The following is a 19,835-nucleotide window of genomic DNA, read 5'->3' on the forward strand; positions in this document are numbered from 1 at the left end:
GGCACCATAAAAATGAGCATATCCAGAAATTATCATGTTACTTCCTAAATCTGGTCTTCCTCCCATATTGCCTATCTTAATAGCAACCATGAATAGCTGTTCAATCTCCTTTATTCTATCTAATCTGTCATGAAGAACTTTTAATTTAAATCTTGCATATTTCTCAAATAATATCCCATTTTCTCTATGTCCACTGTCACTGCCTTAGTTCACTCTCTCATCATCTCTCCCCTGAATATCTAAAACCTTCTACAGGCATACCTCATTTTACTGCACTTCATTTTATTGTGCTTCACAGATACTGTGGTTTTTAAAAAAATTGAATGTTTGTGGCAACCCTGCATTGATCAAGTCTATTGAAGCCATTTTTCCAACAGCATATGCTCACTTCATGTCTTTGTGTCATATTTTTGTAATTTTCACAATATTTCAAACTTTTTCATTACTATTATGCCAGTTATGATGATCTATGATCAGTAATCTTTTTAAACTTGACAATAAACGCACACATTCATGGGGTAGTATTTTGATACATATAATGGGTGGTGATAGGGTCAAGGTAATTACCATATCCATCACATCTGTGCTCTTTGATGTTACTACTGTTTACTGTTTTGGGGCACCATGAATCACCCCCATATAAGACAGCTGATAAATGTATGTGTTGTGACTGGTCTACCAACCAGTCTTTCCTTGTCTCCCTCTCCTCAGACCTCCTTAATCCTTGAGACATAACGATATTGAAATGAGGCTAATTAATAATTCTACAATAATCTCTAAGAGTTCACGGGAAAGGAAGAGTAGAAAGTCTCTCATTTTAAATTAAAAGCTAGAAATGATTACATTTAATAAGGAAGTGAAGTTGAAAGCAAAGAGGCTGAAAGGCCTCTTGAGCTAAACAGCCAAGTTGTGAATGCAAAGGAAAAGTTCTTGAAGTAAATTAAAAGTGCCATTCCAGTGAACACAGGAGAACAAAACAACATTATTGATGATATGGGGAAAGTCTGAGTGGTCTGGAGATCAAACCAGTCATAGCATTCTGTTAAACCAAAGCCTAATCCAGAGTAAGGCCCTAACTCCCTTCAATTCTATGAAGGCTGAGAGAGGTGAAGAGCTACTGGAAAAAAAGTCTGAAGCTTGCACACGTTGTTCATGAGGTTTATGGAAAGACGTCATCTCATAACATAAAAGTGTAAGGTGAAGCAGCAAGTGCCGATGTAGAAGCTGCAACAAGTAACCCAAAAGATCTAGCTAAGACCGTTGATGAAGGTGGTGACTATGCTACACAACAGATAGATTTTCAGTGCAGACAAAATGGCCTTTTATTAGCCATATAGGATTTCATAGCCAGTGAAAAGTCGATGCTTGGCCTCAAACCTTGAAAGGACAGTCTGACTCTTTAGTTAGAGGCAAACACAGGTGATGACTTTAAGTTGAAGCCAATCCTCATTTACCATTCTGAAAAATCCTATGTCCCATAAAAATTATGCTAAATCTACTCTAACTGTGCACTATAAATGGAACAAAACCTTGATGACGGCACATCGGTTTATAACAAGGTTTACTGAATTTATTAAGCCCACTGTTGAGACCTACTGCTCAGAAAAAAAGATTCCTTTCAAAATATTGACAACTCACCTTGTCACCCAAGAGCTCTGATAGACATGCACAGGAGATGAATGTTATTTTCATGCCTGCTAATACAACATCTGTTTTGCAGCCCATGGATTAAGGAGTAATTCTGACTTTCAAATCTTATTTAAGAAATACATCTCATAAGACGATAGCTGCCATAGATAGTGATTCCTCTGATGGATGCGGGCAAATTGAAAACCTTTTGGAAAGGATTCACCATTTACATCACTAAGAACACTTGTGATTCATGGGAGAAGGTCAAAATATCCTTCAAAATGTTGATTCACAGGAGTCTGGAAGAAGCTGAGTCCAACTCTCATCAATGACTTTGAGGGATTCAAGACTAGTGGATAAGTCACTGCAGATGTGGTGGAAAAAGTAAGGGAATGAGAATTAGAAGTGGAGCCTGAAGATGTAGGCTGAATTGCTACAATCTCATGATAAAACTTTAACATAAGAGGAGCTGGTTTTTACAAGTGGGCAAAAAAAGTGGTTTCTTGAGATGGAATCTACTCATGGTGAAGATGCTATAAATTATTGTTGAAATGACAAAGAATTTAGAATATTACATAAGTTTATCTGGTAAAGTGGCAGGGTTTCAGAGGATTGACTCCAATTTTGAATGAAGTTCTACTATAGATAAAATGTTCTCAAACAGCAGCACATATTACCAATAAATCTTTCATGAAAAAAGAGTCTATCAATGTGGCAAACTTTATATCTGTCTTATTTTAAGAAATTACCACAGCCACTCCAACCTTCAACAACCACCACCCTGGTCAGTCAGCAGCCATCAGCATCAAGGTAAGACCCTCCACCAGCAAAAGACTTCAACTCTCTGAAGGCTCTGATGAGTGCTAGCATTTTTAAGCTTTAAAGTATTTTTAAATCAAGGTATGTATATTTTTTAGTCATAATGCTATTGTATACTTAATAATCTACAATACAGTGTAATCATACTTTTACATGTATGGGAAACAAAAAAATTTGTGTGATTTGCTTCATTGTGATATATGTTTTATTGTAGCGGTCCAGAACTGAACCCATGATATCTCTGAGGTATGCCTGCATTTATTTTCCTTACTTCATCTATACCCAATACCACTAGCAGTGTGAGCTTTCCAAAATACAAATATGACCATGTTTCTCCCCTGGCTAAAATCATTCAATAGTTTCCCATCACCTATAGAATCAAAATTCCTTAACATAGCATAAGGGCCTTCACATCCTCCTCTGTTAGCTGGCCAGTCCAAACATCCCGACTTGCCTCTCCTTACAGGGGCCCTTTTATTCCAACCACACTGGACCATCTGCCATTCCATAGATTCGTTGCTTCATACTGCTGTAAATTCATCTTGTCTCAAATGAAGCCTTCCCTGACCCATCCTAGCAGATTTACAATATACAGCACTTACCACATTATACAGTACAGTTGATCCTCATTATTCTGTGTTTGCGAATTTGCCTACTTGCTAAAATTTACTTTTAATCCAAAAATCGATACTTATAGAGCTTTTGTGGTCATTAGTGGATATGCACAGAGTGGTGAAAAATTTGAGTCACCCAACATTGCACAGTCCAGCTGAGGTAGAAGAAAGCAACACTCTGCTTTCTTGTTTCGGCTCTCATACTAAAAACAAGTATCCTTTTCATAGTTTATTTTGTGCCACTTTTTTTTTTTTTTTTTTTGCATTTTTCTGTTGTTTGTGATTTCACAAAATGGTCCCCAATCACAGCACTGAAGTGCTATCTAGTGTTTCTTTATCATGAGAAGGCTCTGGTGTGCCTTACAGAAAAATGTACATATTAGACAAGCTTTGTTCAGGCATAAGATATAGTAAGCTTGGCTATGAGTACAATGTTAATGAATCAATAATATATAATAAAGTATCTTTAATAAGAAATACACATAAAAAAGGCTATATATTGACCAGTTGATGAACATATTGTGACTAAAGGCTTGCAGGAACCTAACCCTGCATTTCCCCTAGAAGCAACACAGCTCAGTATTTGATAATTCTGCATTTGCAGAGACTTTATACACCATAACTATCTTGAATAATGAGAACTAACTGTATTTTAATTTACATGTCTATCTCCAACACAAAATTAGTGGGCTCACTGAGGATATGGCATTTTATTTATTTTTGTACTCTAATTCTTAGTATTACTCCAGACACATCACATTTAATAAATACTCATTGGATGAAATTTTAAAATTCTGGTTTCTCATCACTGTAATGTGATTTGCTCTATATAGCTAGACTTTATGGTAAGAGCCCATGTAGGTCAAGCTACACACTGCCCCACATCTCAGTGAGGCCTTGCTCAACTGCATAATGGTCGGAATGACATCCTCCATTCCCGACCCTGTCCCTATTTTACAGCCAAAAGACTATGCTTTTTAAGTTCAAACTTAAAATGACAGTTAAAGGGAAAGGTATTTACATTGATTTTTCCTCAGGTCAGTTGGCCCTAATAGACATAGTAACCTCAAAACTATTAGACACACTTCCAGTTAAAGTGGAAGTGTGAACACACATGCTTACATTCCCTCCCTCCTGAGGTCCCACTGAAATGACAAAACAGGTATATAATTTTTAAAAAGAATAAAACAGCAGTAATATTGGAGGGGAGGTGAGACACAAATGAAAGAGAAAGAGATTAGCAAACCAGAAGTTTTAGGAACTGCTTAGAAGTTAGAAAACAGATACGAAAGGCTTGCTGGTTTGGCAAAGAAGGTACCCTTGAAAATCTGAAAATAATTATCTCACAAAACATCTAAAAATGCAAAACAAAATACTGAAAACATCCTCTCAAAAAAAAAAAAGTCCCCAAGAATATCCCTGTGGGCCAATATGAAGGGGAAAAAACAAACTAGTAAGTAGGTACTGAAGTTATGACTGCCCTGGGGTGTTTTGGATTTCAGTAACCGGAAGTTCAGAAGCTGTCATTTAGGCCCTGGCCTGTTCAAGATGAAGAATGCAACTTAGACCTTCCCACATGAAGCTGAGACCTTATAGGACTAACCCCTACTTTGTAAGAGTAGTCTAATAAAAACATGCCTGTTGGCCAAGGAAGACAATAAGGAAGTTGGCCTGTCTCAGATTGGACTCCATATTAGCAGAAAAAATATCACCTGAGAATTAGTAATTACAGTCTATGCTCAAGGATTCAGGGTTCCAAATACACCTACCTGCCTAGTTCAGAACACCCCAAGCAGAGGAACTACAAAGTGGTCTTGAGTCAGTGGCTTCCACAGGTGCCAAAGAAAAGCCTTGGCAAACCTTGGAAAGAATGTGTCCTCTAACTGGGCTGCACAGAATTTCCTCCAATAAAACCCAGCAAAGCAAGAGCACACAATTCAAAAACCATAAAACCGTAACAAAAAGACAGGTAGCTGAAAACACAAGAAAGTAAGACTATCAGGAAAGAAAGCAGGTAAGATTGAAAAATCTTACAATCTAAGACTTTAGAAGTAAGCACAGTTCCTCCCAAGTGGACTTTCTCTGGGCCTCCCTCAAGAAGTCTGTGCGCACTTAAATATTCTTTTATACTAGAGTCAATACTTACTGTGTGAAATTGAAAACATAAACATACGCTTTCTAAGATGTATATTTTTTAAAATTAGCATACCACCTCTCCCCATTGAGCATTTGGAAATGTACTAGCCCATTTTTGATTGTCTCAGTAACTGTGGTAGAAAACCAAATATTAAGGGACACTAAACACTGAGTAGTGTTCAGGTCAGGACAATCCTGCGTTGCAAAGTATAGTACTGCCAAAAATGCCAGTCATGAATTGAGAACCACTTTACTAATATAACTAAATCTGAAACTACTAACCATGATTAACTCTATGAAGTAAGAGTAGGGATAGAAACCTTTAACTTGCATGGTTCATTCATTCTTCCATGCTGATTTTAACTTTGCATGTCATGTAGCATTAATAATTTTAAAAGCTTAATTAAAAATAGATCACAAATAAGTAATGGGATAGGAGAACTATGTTACTCATTAACCAACATAAATTCCTCCCTCCAGGTATACTAGCTTGTTCAGAGCATTAAGAATACAGAAATGCATTTGACTGCCCTGAAATTTCTACGCTCAGAAAAGTAGTCTCTTCATGCACTTAAATATTTCTTAGGTAAAATATCTCCAGAATTAAAACAGGCTTACTTACTAATGCTGGTTGTGTGCACATGCATGAGGTACCTGAAACTTCTTTCGAGAGGCAGCAGCTGCAACAGTAATGCTTTCCACAGCTGACAAAAAGCCCAAGAAAGGAGTCAAGACTCAAAAAAATAACCATATAGAGTTGCTGTGGTGGGGTGGAATGGTCCAGTGGTACAGCTCAAGAGTGTATCACTTAGCAAACTAATGAGAGCCTATTGTTAACAACTGATCTATCAATGAGGCAACCTGGTTTTGGATGTAATGGGAGGCCACTTAATGAAACACCTGTACAGGTGAAAATGGAAAATGAAGATATAATTGATGTGTATACCAAGCAGACAGGAAGTGTCTACTAAAAGAAGATCTGCACTTAAGAACTTTGCCTCCCAAATTTTCCAAACACACACACACACACACACACACACACACACACACACAAAATTTGGATCTACAAATCACATCCTGACCACTACAGTATAGAAATACTTTTGCTTTCTGTCTCTTTTTATTGTACAGTGTAGTTGTTATACATAGGCAGACTGGAATTATATTTTATATTAAATGGCCAATATGTTTACATCAACATCCAATGGAGGTGGGATAAGGACAAAATAAACTGTTTTTCTAAAAACATACCCCTTTCTCAATTATGATACATTCATTCAACTTTTATCTTCATATGATGAATTATTTCGCTCTGCTTAACAAAAACAATAAAGCCAAATAGAAGTTCTTGCAAACCTTGTTTCGTTCTAGAATTTCAGTGTTTTCCATTTAGTGCTATAAACTATTATAATGCCTTTTTGTATGTAGCTGTTATATGTATGGCAATCTTTATCTGTAAGCAAGAATAAAATTATTCTAAAAGAACTCCAAGATAGTTTTTCCCTTAAGGGTCTTGTTGTTTAAACTTTTTATATACTAAAAAATCAGAACAGGTTCAAAAAGTATATGAAAAAAACCTGGACTCAAGAACTAGCTCAACCCAGACCTGGGACCTGAAGCACATGAAAATGTTGTAAAAGAGAATACCTGAATACATCATCAGAGGCCCTCAATTATTTAAAAATAGAGTGATCCCTCAAGAGATAAATTGGTAAAACAGAAAAATAAACTTAGCAGAAAAAAGCAACCCTAAATGAAGACGGGTAGAAATATTTAGAAATATTTGTCTAATTGAAGTGTCTAAGATATACCCTTAAGATAAGAACACAATGAAACAAAGAGTAAGAATCTATATGGTATTGTAAGCTGTTGGTAGGATGATATCTGGTCAAGCCTAGAAGAAAAGGAAGTAAAAAAAATTGACCTATGTCTCCAAACGTGTCCAGGGAGGAACTTGCCTACTCTATATTCCAGGGTTTTTCAATCTTCGCAATGCTGTCATTTGGGGCCAGATAATTCTTTGTTGTGGAGTCTGTCCCAATGAACTGCTTAGTAACAACCCTGGCCTCTACCCACTAGATGTCAGTAGCACCCCACGCTAGGTGTGACAACCAAAGATGGCTTCAAATATTACCAAACGTCCCTTAGGGGGCAAAACTGCCCCCTTAGAGGATCACTGGTATATTCTAAATAACAAATAGATCAAACTGTATTAGCTCTGTGCTATTTCTGGCATCAGAATCACTCCACTTTTCTTGCTCACCTACTAAATGTTTCATAATATTCTGGCTTTCTAGAGACAGTATGGTCATGGCTGTAAGATGTATTTGCTATAGTGTTCTTTTATGAAGTTGAAAAGAAGATGTCAGAGAGGAAGACTCAGACCAAAAGTAAAGTGAAACTTTGTGATAAGAATCAAGCCACGTACTTGCCACACTTCCCCACAAAACAGCATGGTGGCTCATGCCTGTAATCCCAGCACTATGGGAAACCAAGAAGGGAGGATGGCTTGAGACCAGGAGTTCTGAGACCAGGCTGGGCAACACAGTGAGACCTGGACTCTAAAAACATTAAAAAAAAAAAAAAATTAGCTGTGCATAGTGGTGTGGACCTGTAGTCTCAGCTACTTGGGAGGATCACTAGAGCCCAGAAATTTAATGTTGCAGTTAGCTACAATCAGGCCACTGTACTCGACTGGGTGACAGAGGGAGACGCTGTCTAAAAAAAATTAAAAAATAAAAAATAACATATTCCTTACTATCAGTATCTTTATTTTCTCAGTTCCTCTAATAATAATAATTTAATAATTTAAAAGTTCCTCTGCTCTTTCCCCTCCCCTATATGACAGTACCCACACTCACCCATTGTCATTCCAGTTAACGTCCTTCGTCCTTCCATTGTTTTTAACAGTATATAATGCAGGGATAAATGATAAATTAATATCCAAGTAGGTAGTCTCTAAAGAACTTTTCCATCCTTTAGTAATAACTTAGTCAAATATGAAAACAACCTGCTCAAATCTAGGGGCCATAACAACTTATTTAAAAATAAAAATAACCAAAAAAACAAAACAAAACAAAAACCTTTAAACAAGACCAGGGTTTATTTTGGGGAAAAGACTAGAATCTTGGGGGGTGGGGGGGGGGAATTTCCAAACCCTGAAAATGCAGAGACTGCCTTTGCCTAGGAATTCCTTGAAAACCTCAAGATACCCTATGTCATTTGGTTTGTCATGGTGAATTTGCGATGTCCTTATATTTAATATATCTTTTACTCTCCCTTCCCTCTGCTACCACTGTCTTTCAGGCTCTCCTTAATTCAACTTTAAATAATTAACACAAGCCTCTTCTACCACATTCTCTTCTTCACTGTAATCCACTTGGCATAAGACTATCACACCAATCATGTTAAAAAATCATTTTAATGACCAGATTGCATTAGAAAAACATGATCTTCTATCATCTGGGGATGTTTAAATTTCTCTTCTTAATATCTAGCTTTCCATCTATTCAACCTAATGCACCCTTATTCCTTAATATAAACTCTCTGTTCTAACCACATTGATCATTTTACTTCCCATATGCACAACCACATATCTAATTCTCACCTAAATGCCTTCACTCTTGTTACTCATCCCATCTAAGGACTACTTTTTTTCCTTGGTTATTCCATACTTACCCAGCTTATGACCTATTACTTGCTTACGCAGAATCAAAATTTTAGAGCTAAAATGAGTGCCTGAACTCATCTCAAAATTAACTCAATCAAAATTAACTCAATCAAGTAGCAAATAAGTAGCAAGTCTCTCCCCACAGGTGAACATTTCTTCTTCTGAATTCTTTCAGAACTTACAGTCTGCCACACATGATAAAACACTACTTATATGGCTAAACTGTGTTTTCCCCTAACATCTTCCGTTAAAAAAAAAAAAAATAGCAAAGCCTATGTTCATGGATGATGCCTGACTGGGGGAACACAAAGAAACTGCTTCTTCCCTCAGAGAAACTATATAATCTTTTTATTTGTGTAATACCAGTATATACATAAACAGATTTCCTTTTAGTGAAAATTTCTACTGGAGAGTAACAAATTCTAAGTTGCTCTTTTTGGAGATAATTTGCAAAAGAGGGAACTCCAGGTTTGGATGATAAAAGAGAAGGGAACTAGATAGATGGCAGAGTAGGAATAGAAGATATTAGTGGTGCACACTCTTAGAAGAGGTAACAGAGGCAGGTGGCACCTGTAGTCCCAGCTACTCGGGAGGCTGAGGCAGGAGAATGGCATGAACCTGGGAGGCGGAGCTTGCAGTGAGCCGAGATCTCGCCACTGCAGTCCAGCCTGGGCAACAGTGTGAGACTCCGTCTCAATAAATAAATAAATTAATTAATTAATTTGCAGTCTTTAATCTAGAATTGCAGTGTGTTGGAAAGGAGGGGATGGAGATGAGAATAAGGACAGACAGAGCCAAGCCAGTGTTCCATGGTCACATTCTGATGGGTACTGGCATGAAATTATCAAGGGTGGAAACAAACTATAAATACCGACTTGGCTATATAGCAAGCTGAGCGAGTTAAATAAAGGTTACTAAAAGCTTATTTTTTTTTAATCTCAAACATCCAAGTTATGCTATCTCTAGGACAGAAGTTGGAATCAATAACTTTTAAGTGAACCTAAGAAAGGATCTGAATAAAATATCCTCAAAAATGCCTCCTAGGATTTATAAGCACTTTATTTGGGGGTGGGGGGGCCTTATTCAAAGTCGTGAAAAGTTTCTTTCAAGAAAGTAATGGTGAATGGAAACTAATTGTATAGTATCTGGTATTTCCAAATTGAACAGCATAAAATGATAATCTAACATTTTAATTGGGTGAATAGTAAAACTTTATAAAGATTATTAAATTCCTTCACGGAAAATTTCTCTACCTAGTGGTTTTCAAGAGCTTAATGCTAACGATTGGTTGGTGATGGCAAACTGAGACTACTTTGTCTCACAAGATATTCCAACCTTTTAAAAATAGGGCTTACATTTTTTTTTTTTACCGACCTCCATTCCAAAAGATTACTAGTTAAAAAATAAAAACATTTAAATTGATTTGTATAAAAATATGCATGATTTCCGGGCACGGTGGCTCACGCTTGTAATCCCAGCACTTTGGGAGGCCGAGACAGAAAGATCATGAGGTCAGGAGTTCAGGATCATCCTGGCCAACATGGTGAAACCCTGTCTCTACTAAAAATACAAAAATTAGCTGGGCGTGTTGGCACACATCTGTAATCCCAGCTACTCAGGAGGCTGAGGCAGGAGAATTGCTTGAACCCGGGAGGCGGAGGTTGCAGTGAGCCGAGATCATGCCACTGCACTCTAGCAGCCTGGGTGACAGAGCAAGACTCTGTCTCAAAAAAAAAAAAAAAAAAAAAGCATGATTATCATTTCAAAAATAAGCAACTTTAATAAATTAAACTTCTTTACTCAATTATCTGAGTTTCTTATATCAAAGCTCTTTATAAGAAACCCAATTATCGGAGTTTCTTATACCTTCTAGCTCCTTATACAAGGATAGAAGATAGAAGGATATTAAAAGAGGAATAAAAAAAGAAATAATTTTTTATTTATGTAACTAAAGTTAGGTTTTCCATATAACATTTTATTATGTGCATACAGACATACATATTCTAGTAAATAAAAAGACAAATCCACTCGAAGATAGCCACATTCAAACTTCACATAATATTTATTATAGTTAATGAAAAAAAACCAATGTTTCTTTTAGAAAAGTAACTCAAGCACTAAGCTGGTAATACCAATAAAGTATTTATAGTAATATTCTATAGATTATTTATAAACTCTGCCATTACAGAACTAAAACAAAATGTTCTGAAACATTCAAGAATTCGTAAACAACTGACATTAGCCCTCACCATATCACCAGATTGGATGCTGTTCAAATGATCTGCGACTAGAATTAGTACTCCCAATTCCTTAGCAAGCCATTATTACAAAATAGGATTTCATTTTCTTTATACGCATCATATGCTGTATTTGATACAAGATGATGGGAGTTATATTCTTTATATGAAAGTCAGTTGATGCTTTGGAAAGACCCCAAAAAAGCAAGCGACAAAATAACAAAATGATAAACTGCTGTAAAATTAAGGGTAAAACAAGTATAAACAATTGAGGAGTCATAAAACATTAGCAATCTAGATCTTATATGCAGACTGCCTCACAAACTTTTAAGTTCTCACTCCAAAGCTGGTAATCAGTGATAATGCATTGGCTTATATAAGAATGATGACCCAGAATTCCTGGCAAAAGACACATACTCAAAGAAAAGACTGACACATGAATGTAGATTTTTAAGTAATATATTATTTAAGATATGTGTCAATCGTTTACGACTCTTCACTTAAATCACTTTCAGTCAGCCAAAACTACCACCAGTTCTGATCAAATCAGGTTAAAGGCTTTTACTCAGAATAGAGGCATCAAAATTTTTTCTGGACACCCCAAAAAAGCTATTGGCAATAGTTGCCTTTAGAATAACATTTCTCAGCTTCATCACTACTGACATTTTGGGCTGGATGATTCCTTGTTGAGGGGGGCTGCCCTGTGCACTGTTTGCAGCATCCCTGACCTATACCTTATACACAGTAGTAGCAACACCTTCCCAGTTGTGACAGCCAAATATTTCTGGAGTGTTCAGCAAAATCATCCCTGATTGAGAAATACTGTCTTAGAAAGTGATGAAGATGGGACAAAAAGACTTATCAACTCCTCCTCCCTTTTCTGAACCATTTAAATTACCATTATGGTAGGCTGAAAAATAGTCTCCCCCTCCACAAGGTATCTATGTCTTAATTCCTGACACCTATGAATGTCATCGCGTTTGGAAAGTTTCATAGGTGTGATTAAAGATCTTGTGATGGGGAGGTTATTCCAGAGAGCACTAAATGCCCTCACAAGTGTCCTTCACAGAGGGAGATTTCTCTTTCTCTCTCTCTGACACACATACACACACACGTGGGGAAATGAAAAACACAGAGCTGAGAGACTTCAAATGCCGGCCTTGAAGATTGCAATGTGTAGCCACAAGCCAAGGAATGCCAGAAGCCACCAGAAACTGGAAAAGGCAACAAATAAGTTCTCCCTTAGATTCTCTGGAGGAAAAATGTCCCTGTTGACACCTTGATTTTGGCCCAATTATACTGATTTCAGATGTCTGGCCTTCAGAATTGTAAGAGAATACATTTATTTATAAGCCACGAAGTCTGTGGCAATTTGTCACAACAGTCACAGAAAACTAATACAATCATAAAAAGATTTTAGTGACTTAAAAAATATAATTTTAAAATCTGCAACAAGCAGATGAGATAATGTGTGGACAGCATTTAACACAGACCTTGAAACATGGTGGTATCAATAATATTATCAAATGCTTACATCAGCGTTAACTATGACTAAACGCCAACCTCTTGATAGCAAGAAGAAAAAACAAATAAGCTCAAATAGTAAAACTGGGTATATTTGTTCAAGGCTCATATGAATGAAAACACATAAATCATCTACTCATGTGATGAGTGTACTTGCCAGTTGTATAAGTGCTGTGTTATAATTTGTTCTGCACTGAAAAGATAAATTATGGATGAGGCCACCTAATGATGGCTTCCTTGGAGAACCATGCCTGAATATTCATTAGTAGAAAAGAAACAAGAAGGCAGAGGAGGGAAGAGTATGCAAGAGAGCAAAGCAATGGGGATCAATGAGATATTTGCAAACGTACTGAGCTGGTGAGAGACCAAGTTCCAGCATTAGAGTTACCTAAATGATACACAACCTCAAAAGCTCTGTTGAATGATTTCATTATTAAAGCGGAATATTCCACAGGATGTATTATTTCACACTCAAATAGTGGCTCTTGGGGATTTTAACAATATAAACATGTTCCTGCCCCATACCAGACCTACTAAATTAGAATCCTTTAATGTAGGATAGCTCCAAAGGATTCTGATGCCCACTTAGGTAAAGAATCTCTGCCAGAGTCACTACATGGTTAAAATGACCTACAGAACAAAATATAAAGTATATATTTATCCTTGAAGTATGCATTTAAGTAAATCAGCTTAGTATTTTCCTAAGTTAAAACTTCTCCCAACATGTACCCCTCTGAGTTCCACCACAGAATTTCTCTAAACGAATCCCTCACCCTTCACTTTTCCTTTCCTAAGCATATGGCCCCCAGTCGGCTCAGAGAATCATTTTTCCCACACTTTCTCATACATTTTTCTTTAAAAGTCCCACATATCTCCAGCTGCCCTACTCTGTCTTTTAAAAATATTAATCCTACCCAACTAATATCTAATAATATCCTACAGAACAAAGCAACTGTGAAAAAGTAAAGTTCCATTAATACGCTATACAATAAACCAAGATTTATAAAAAAAATTGTTCCATTGCCTATTCTAATAAATATTCTAAGTACATTTATCAAATGAAATGGAAAATCACTTTTTATAAAAGATTTCTTCCAAAAGCATAAGAATTATGAACTGGGTCTATAAAAAGGTAATAAGCTAAGCTCCATCAATTAAATCTTTACTTAGTGCTACTAAGTAGGTAACAAAGTGCTGGGCTGTGTGAAGGATACAAAGTATTGGAAAATCTCAGTGATTTATAAACAACTTTACCAGTACTGGGGTAGAAGAAAGGGGAATGGAGAAGATGGAAAGGGGTAACTAAATACCACCCAAAAGGTATCTCTTTTTGGGGGAGGAAGCCTGCTATTTCAGTTTATGACTTTAGCCAAAAACAAAGCAATGCAAGTTAGTGTTCAAATAAGTTGTGTATTAACTTTTTACCCTTTCACAAACATCTATATCAATTAATGCATATTTCCAGCCTTTTCTATTTACCTTAATGCTCTTCAGAAATTTCAACCACATCAGATTTTATTGATTTGTGTTTCCACCAACAATGTAAAAGCCCCTGTTAACCAATATCCTCTTCAAAAGTATTATCAAACATTTTCCATCTGTCAGTAGGTGAAACAGTATCTTATAGTTTTTATTTATATTTGCATTATGTGTGAGGTTGAATACCTTTACAGATGCTTACAAAACACTTGCATTTCCTTTTCTGAGAATTACTGTTCATGATCTTTGCCCACTTGATGGTTGGTCTTTTCCTAATTGGTTAGTAGGTACTTTATATAAAGGAAGTTAGACTTTTATTTATCATACAAATTGCAAATATTTCTACCAGTTCCTCCATTATCATCATGCTACTTTTATTTTATTTCCTTTTTGTATATATTTTATCTTCCTCAATCAAACTGCAAATCATCCCCATGAAAGATATCACATTTCTTTTCTATATCTCCAGGACAGTGTTTTTCAGATACTTCAGATTTCAAGATCAAATTTAAAAAGAGGAGAGATGAATGTTTTGCAGCAGATGAATAAGTATGAACATTAATTATCACAGGGGCACCTACTTGGATTGTCTGTTTAATCCCATTACATGTGGTTACAGCAAGTACAACCAAGTTCTAATAATGAGATATAGTTCATTGAACAGGGAAGAACTAGATGAACCTTTCTCCAGTTTCCCAGGCTGGTATGATGAAAACTCAGAAGCTACTGGTGGCCATATTTTCCACTAAGAGGACTAGAAGTAGTCCTCTGCAGCAAGAGAAGGAATGAAGCAAACGCACAGAGAAGAGAGAAAAGATATAATGTGCCCTGCAGGCACTGGAGTCCCAGTCCTTGCATTCCATTGGACATTGGCTGCATTTGAATGATAAATCCCCTTTATAACAACTAGAATGGATTTCTATTACTTATGGCCAAAAGAGGCCTGTTTACTATACTACTATCATTTTATAAAGGAGCATTTGAACACCGAAACCTCAGAAAGAACATGACCTCAGATTTTTTTTAAAGGATGATTTATTTAATGACAACTATGTGCCAGGAACAGGTCTAAGTCCTTGAAACAGTGTTAATCAAAAGAGACAAGATCAGCAGGGTGTGGTGGTTCATGCTTATGATCCCAGTGCTTTGAGGCACTGAGGCGAGAGAATCCCTTGAGGTCAGGAGTTTGAGAGCAGCCTGGGCAACACACACAGCAAGACACCATCTCTACAATTTTTTTTTTTTTTTAATTAGCTGGGCATGGTGATTGTTGCCTATAGTCCTAGCTACCAGGAGGCTGAGGAGGGAGGAACACTTGAGCCTAGGAGTTCCAGGCTGCAGTGAGCTGTGATCACACCACTGCACTCCAGCCTGGGTGACAGAGTGAGATCCTATTTCAAAAACAAAATCAAAAAGAGACAAGATCATTGATATCACGGGGCTTATATTCTAGTGAGTATGGAGATTATAAAACAATATAAAAACATAATTTCAGATAGTGATAAATGGTTTGCAGAAATTTTTAAGTAAAAAAGGTAATGGCATTGAGGGGGATGAGGCTAGTGTCATTCTGGAAGGATGGTTAGGTAGCAATGCTTGTCTGAAAAGGTGATATTTGAACTACAACATGAAATGATGAAAAGTAGTCACTCACGTAACGATTTAGGAAAAGAGTTCCCAACAGAGTGAACACAGTGCAAAAGCCCTAAGTTAGGAGCAAGCCATGGCATTGAAGAGGAACAAAATGAAGGGCAATGTAGATGAAATATAGCAAAAAGTGGAGGAAGAGGGTAAAGAAATGATAGATTTAAGAGGAAAAGATGTAAACCGGTGAAGGAGGGATTATATCATGTACAAAACTAGCAAGCAGTAGAAAGGATTTGATAATAATTTGAGCTTTATGAAATACTCATTATATTGTCTTTAATTCTCATTTTGCCTTGTATCAGTGATAATTCTGACAGATGGGCTTTTAGAAACTTCCATTCCCAAGTACTTAACACAATCCTAAAGTTAGCCAGAAATGAATATATTCCTAAGCAGAAAGTATCTCTTCTAGTACACTATATTAAAAAAAAAAAAGTAAAAAAGGAAAAAAGAATTCTCGGATGAAAGCAAAGTCATCTTAAAGGAAAGAAGGAAAATAACCTAGGATAAAGGAACAATAGAAACTAATTTTGTTCTGTTCATTACTCTGTGAATATACTTACTATGATAAAGATTACAGAAAGGTCTTTGAATTAGTCTATCATAATTAAGGAAGGTCATAAAACTTAAGTTCTTTCTAAACTACCGTAAATGTAGCAGCCTCTGTTTACTGAGTTCATTATTATTGAATTGGACATCAGCAAGGTTAAATACTGTCAGAAAAGAAAAAGTAGAAACCAGGCTTTTGACTTTATTACACCTGGCAATAATGGTCACAGCTTAATGGTCAACAAAGTTGTGGGCTTTAATCTTATCTCTATGACTATGATAAAGCAAGAACTTCCCCTCTGTGGTGAAATGAACACTAAAATTAGCTACATGGGATGCTTCAATATCTTCTCCTCCAAAAGCTTTTTATAAGAGGAGACCAATTTGTTTAAAGAGGTTTGGATATAGATACACTTCACGGAAGAGTGATGATCTTTCCAGATCCTTCCAGACAACTAATATCTGTGTACTCTAAGCAAGCAATTAAACCTACACTGCTTCTAAGATTAATGCAAGTAAAGTCGGATCTTTGAAAGCTATAATGTATTCAGGAATCTTATCTTTCATTATGTTAGAGGCATACTTAGACCACTTAACAGTAGACTGTTAATAACACAGTCTATAAAGAATGATACTTTGTAAGCGTGGTGTGAGTTAAAGAAAGAAAAGTCATTAAACACCTTGATTGAGACTTGCTTCAGAGTGCATCCTCCTCAGCACACTTACCAGCAGTTTGGCAAAGTGCCCAGGATGATTAGCAGCCAATGTATGCAAAGGAGGAATATGGTCAAGCCCAATTGTAAAGTCTCCCCCCAGTGGTCAGATACAAGTAACAGAAAAGGAGGAAAATCATTGCAGCTTCTGTGAGACTGAACAGGAAGACTAAGCAAAACTGGTCCCTACAACAAAAAAATAAAATCTTTAATTCCTTACTAGCATCATATCAGGAAAGAGATCTCTTGTGCTTATCTGCTCTTATATTTATAAATGTGAAGACTACTTTTCTAAAGAAACAACCTACAGTTAAAAAAAAAACTAGCATAATTTTTCTCCTCCTAAGTTTCAAGGAATAACTAACATATTGCCAAACAGTTCAGTATTTATCAAATGGGTAAGTGTTCATTCTTCCTGAAATAAACATCAGCACATCACTTACATGGTTAACTATACTTACCTGAAGTAGAGTTCTGATTAAAAAAAAAAAAAAATCTAGTCACTCATCAAATGAATCACTCTGGAAAGAAAAATTATTAACTATTATATACCTAATGTGAATTTTACAAGATATTCTTTTTCAAAAGTCACCTAGCAATAGGTAATTCATATTAGAGTAAGTGATGTCAAAAGTATAAATGGGTCCTCTTACCTCTTTTAGTTTTATTTTCTGGCTGTTTTTTTACAATTAGCCTTTGACTAGCACTAACCCTGTATTATTTGTAACTCTCTCAGCAATAATATGACGCTACTCAATTTTAACAAAGCTCAGATGTCAAAAATACGAAAGGTATTTAATTAAAACATCTGTTGTCTTCTGCTAATCCATTATTAAGTAGTAAAGCATGTAAAGGGATAGTAAATGTTCAAACAAGCAACTTCAATTTTAAAACAACTTTTTAAAAAGATAACACAAAGTCACAATTATGTCTTCTAGATTATCTCAAGCTAAAAAGAGGGGGAGTGGGGAGAGAAAGAGAGAAGCAGGCTATGTAGTGTTCTGGAACAATTTCAGCCTAAAATGAGACTCAGAAGCAAACTGCTCCCTCAAATGTTTAAAAATATGATTCATTTTTAAAAATCCAACAGTTGGCCTAAAAAAAAAAGATGCTGTCTTATATAGAGCTACTAGACTTGCTTAAGCACCTTAATTTTTCCAGTGTTGACTTAACCTAGAATGTAAAATAATTCATTTTGACATTCCAGATGTCAAGAATTCGGTGGCATCAGTAAGGACACATACACACCTCTTTCATAAAGATGGTGTGCAGTCTCCATAGGACAAAATTGAGCAATTAAAAGTGTTACCATTTGTGTATTATGTAACCGTAGTCTAGAATAAAAGAAACATGGACCTTAAAGAGTAACACATCGTGCAAACACCCATTTAAACACCTATTTAAATATATGATAGATTTAAGGTACAAATGACCTCAAAATGACACAACCCAGCAAAGTTCTTTGTTTACTGTTAACAAGGCCTCAGAAGACATAACTATAATCAGGCCTACTACCCACTACCCTATCATCATTGCACAGTAGATGCCTACAATAAGCAATATTACTTGAGGTCCGTTGCTATACCTATATACGGAAACTATATACCGCATTACTAACAATGTTACTTCGCCTGGTATATTCGACCAACATAAGTTTACAAATGATTTGCAAGATTTCACGGGAAGAAATGGCTGCTAAATCATACTCCAATTGAAGAGCATTTTAACGCACCCCAAACGTTCTCAGCTACATTACAAGACCACTTGTAATATACTTGAAGCACAAAGTAAAATTCCAACACTCTCCAAAGGCGTGGGAAAGAATAAAACGTTGCTAGCCTGACCTTACCCCGCTGTTTATAAGTAATGCGGAGAATTTTCTGAGCTTCCCTGGCAGTCTTCAATTCTCTTCCTCGCTTCACCCCCCACCCCCTACACAGATGCACACCCAACTGATGGAAGTTTAACAAATGTAATCTCGAGCTGCAATCCCAGAAACTGGTAGGATTGAGAATAAACTCCCAGTAAAGTGTTAAAAAGTCCTTGTGCAAAAAAACATCTACCAACCAATCCACATCCTGTCACCACACGGTCGGATACCTCAATCGACTCCCCTGCTGACCCTCCACCCAGCCAAAACAAAAAAAGCCCCAGCACCTATCTGGTTTCAGACAAATGTACCGAGGATCAGCGAGCACGATCTCAGCAGCGAACGCCCCCGCGGCAGCGTGTGCTCGGCCCACAGCCACTTTGGCCAAACAACTGGAGTCTCGTACCTCGGAAGTAGCGGCGGTAGTTGGAGAAAGCCTCCTCCCCTAGGAACTCCGAGCTCGGGAGAGAAGCGGGAGCCGGCGGAATCGCCCCCTCTCGGGACAGACCCCGGAGGTGTCAGTCACAGCAACACCGCCCCCGGGCCGGCTCTCCATTCAGGCTCCACCGCGACTCCCACCGCAGAGGTGTCGGCACCCGAGCCCCGCGCCCGAAGGGGCCCCGCGCGTCTGCGGCCCTAGCCCCAGCCCGGGCCGCGCCGGGGAGCGCGTGGGGAGCGGCGGCCAGCAGCATGAGCCAGACACGTTGCCGAGCTCCGGCCCGCCCGGCCGCCCGCAGCCAGAGAGTCAGGAGCCCGGCCGAGCGCCCCTTCCGCGCGGGCCGGGCTGGGGGCAGCCAGCAGCCTCCCCACCCGCGCCGCCGCCGCCGCCTCCGTCTCCCCGGCCCCTCTTCCCCGCGCCTGCCGAAGCCCAGGTGCCGAGGGGCGGGGCGGGCCAGGGTCCCCGCGTGGGGCGCCGCGGCGAGCAACAGGGCGCCCCCGGCCGGCCCG

General features: G+C 37.7%; 1 protein-coding gene across 3 annotated transcripts in view; it reads right to left on the reverse strand.

Annotated features, from left to right (window-relative positions):
• MPP6 (membrane palmitoylated protein 6) overlaps positions 1-19,605 on the reverse strand; it is a 117,082-nt gene extending 97,477 nt beyond the window's left edge. For all 3 annotated transcript variants that reach the window (XM_030796248.1, XM_030796247.1, XM_030796253.1), the window contains exon 1: positions 19,199-19,605. The gene's annotated coding sequence lies outside the window, so the exon portion shown is untranslated. The remainder of the gene's footprint in view (positions 1-19,198) is intronic.
• Between the last annotated feature and the right edge of the window lie 230 nt (positions 19,606-19,835).

The sequence above is a fragment of the Nomascus leucogenys genome, chromosome 17, assembly GCF_006542625.1.
Source record: "Nomascus leucogenys isolate Asia chromosome 17, Asia_NLE_v1, whole genome shotgun sequence".
Taxonomy (NCBI): Eukaryota; Metazoa; Chordata; class Mammalia; order Primates; family Hylobatidae; genus Nomascus; species Nomascus leucogenys.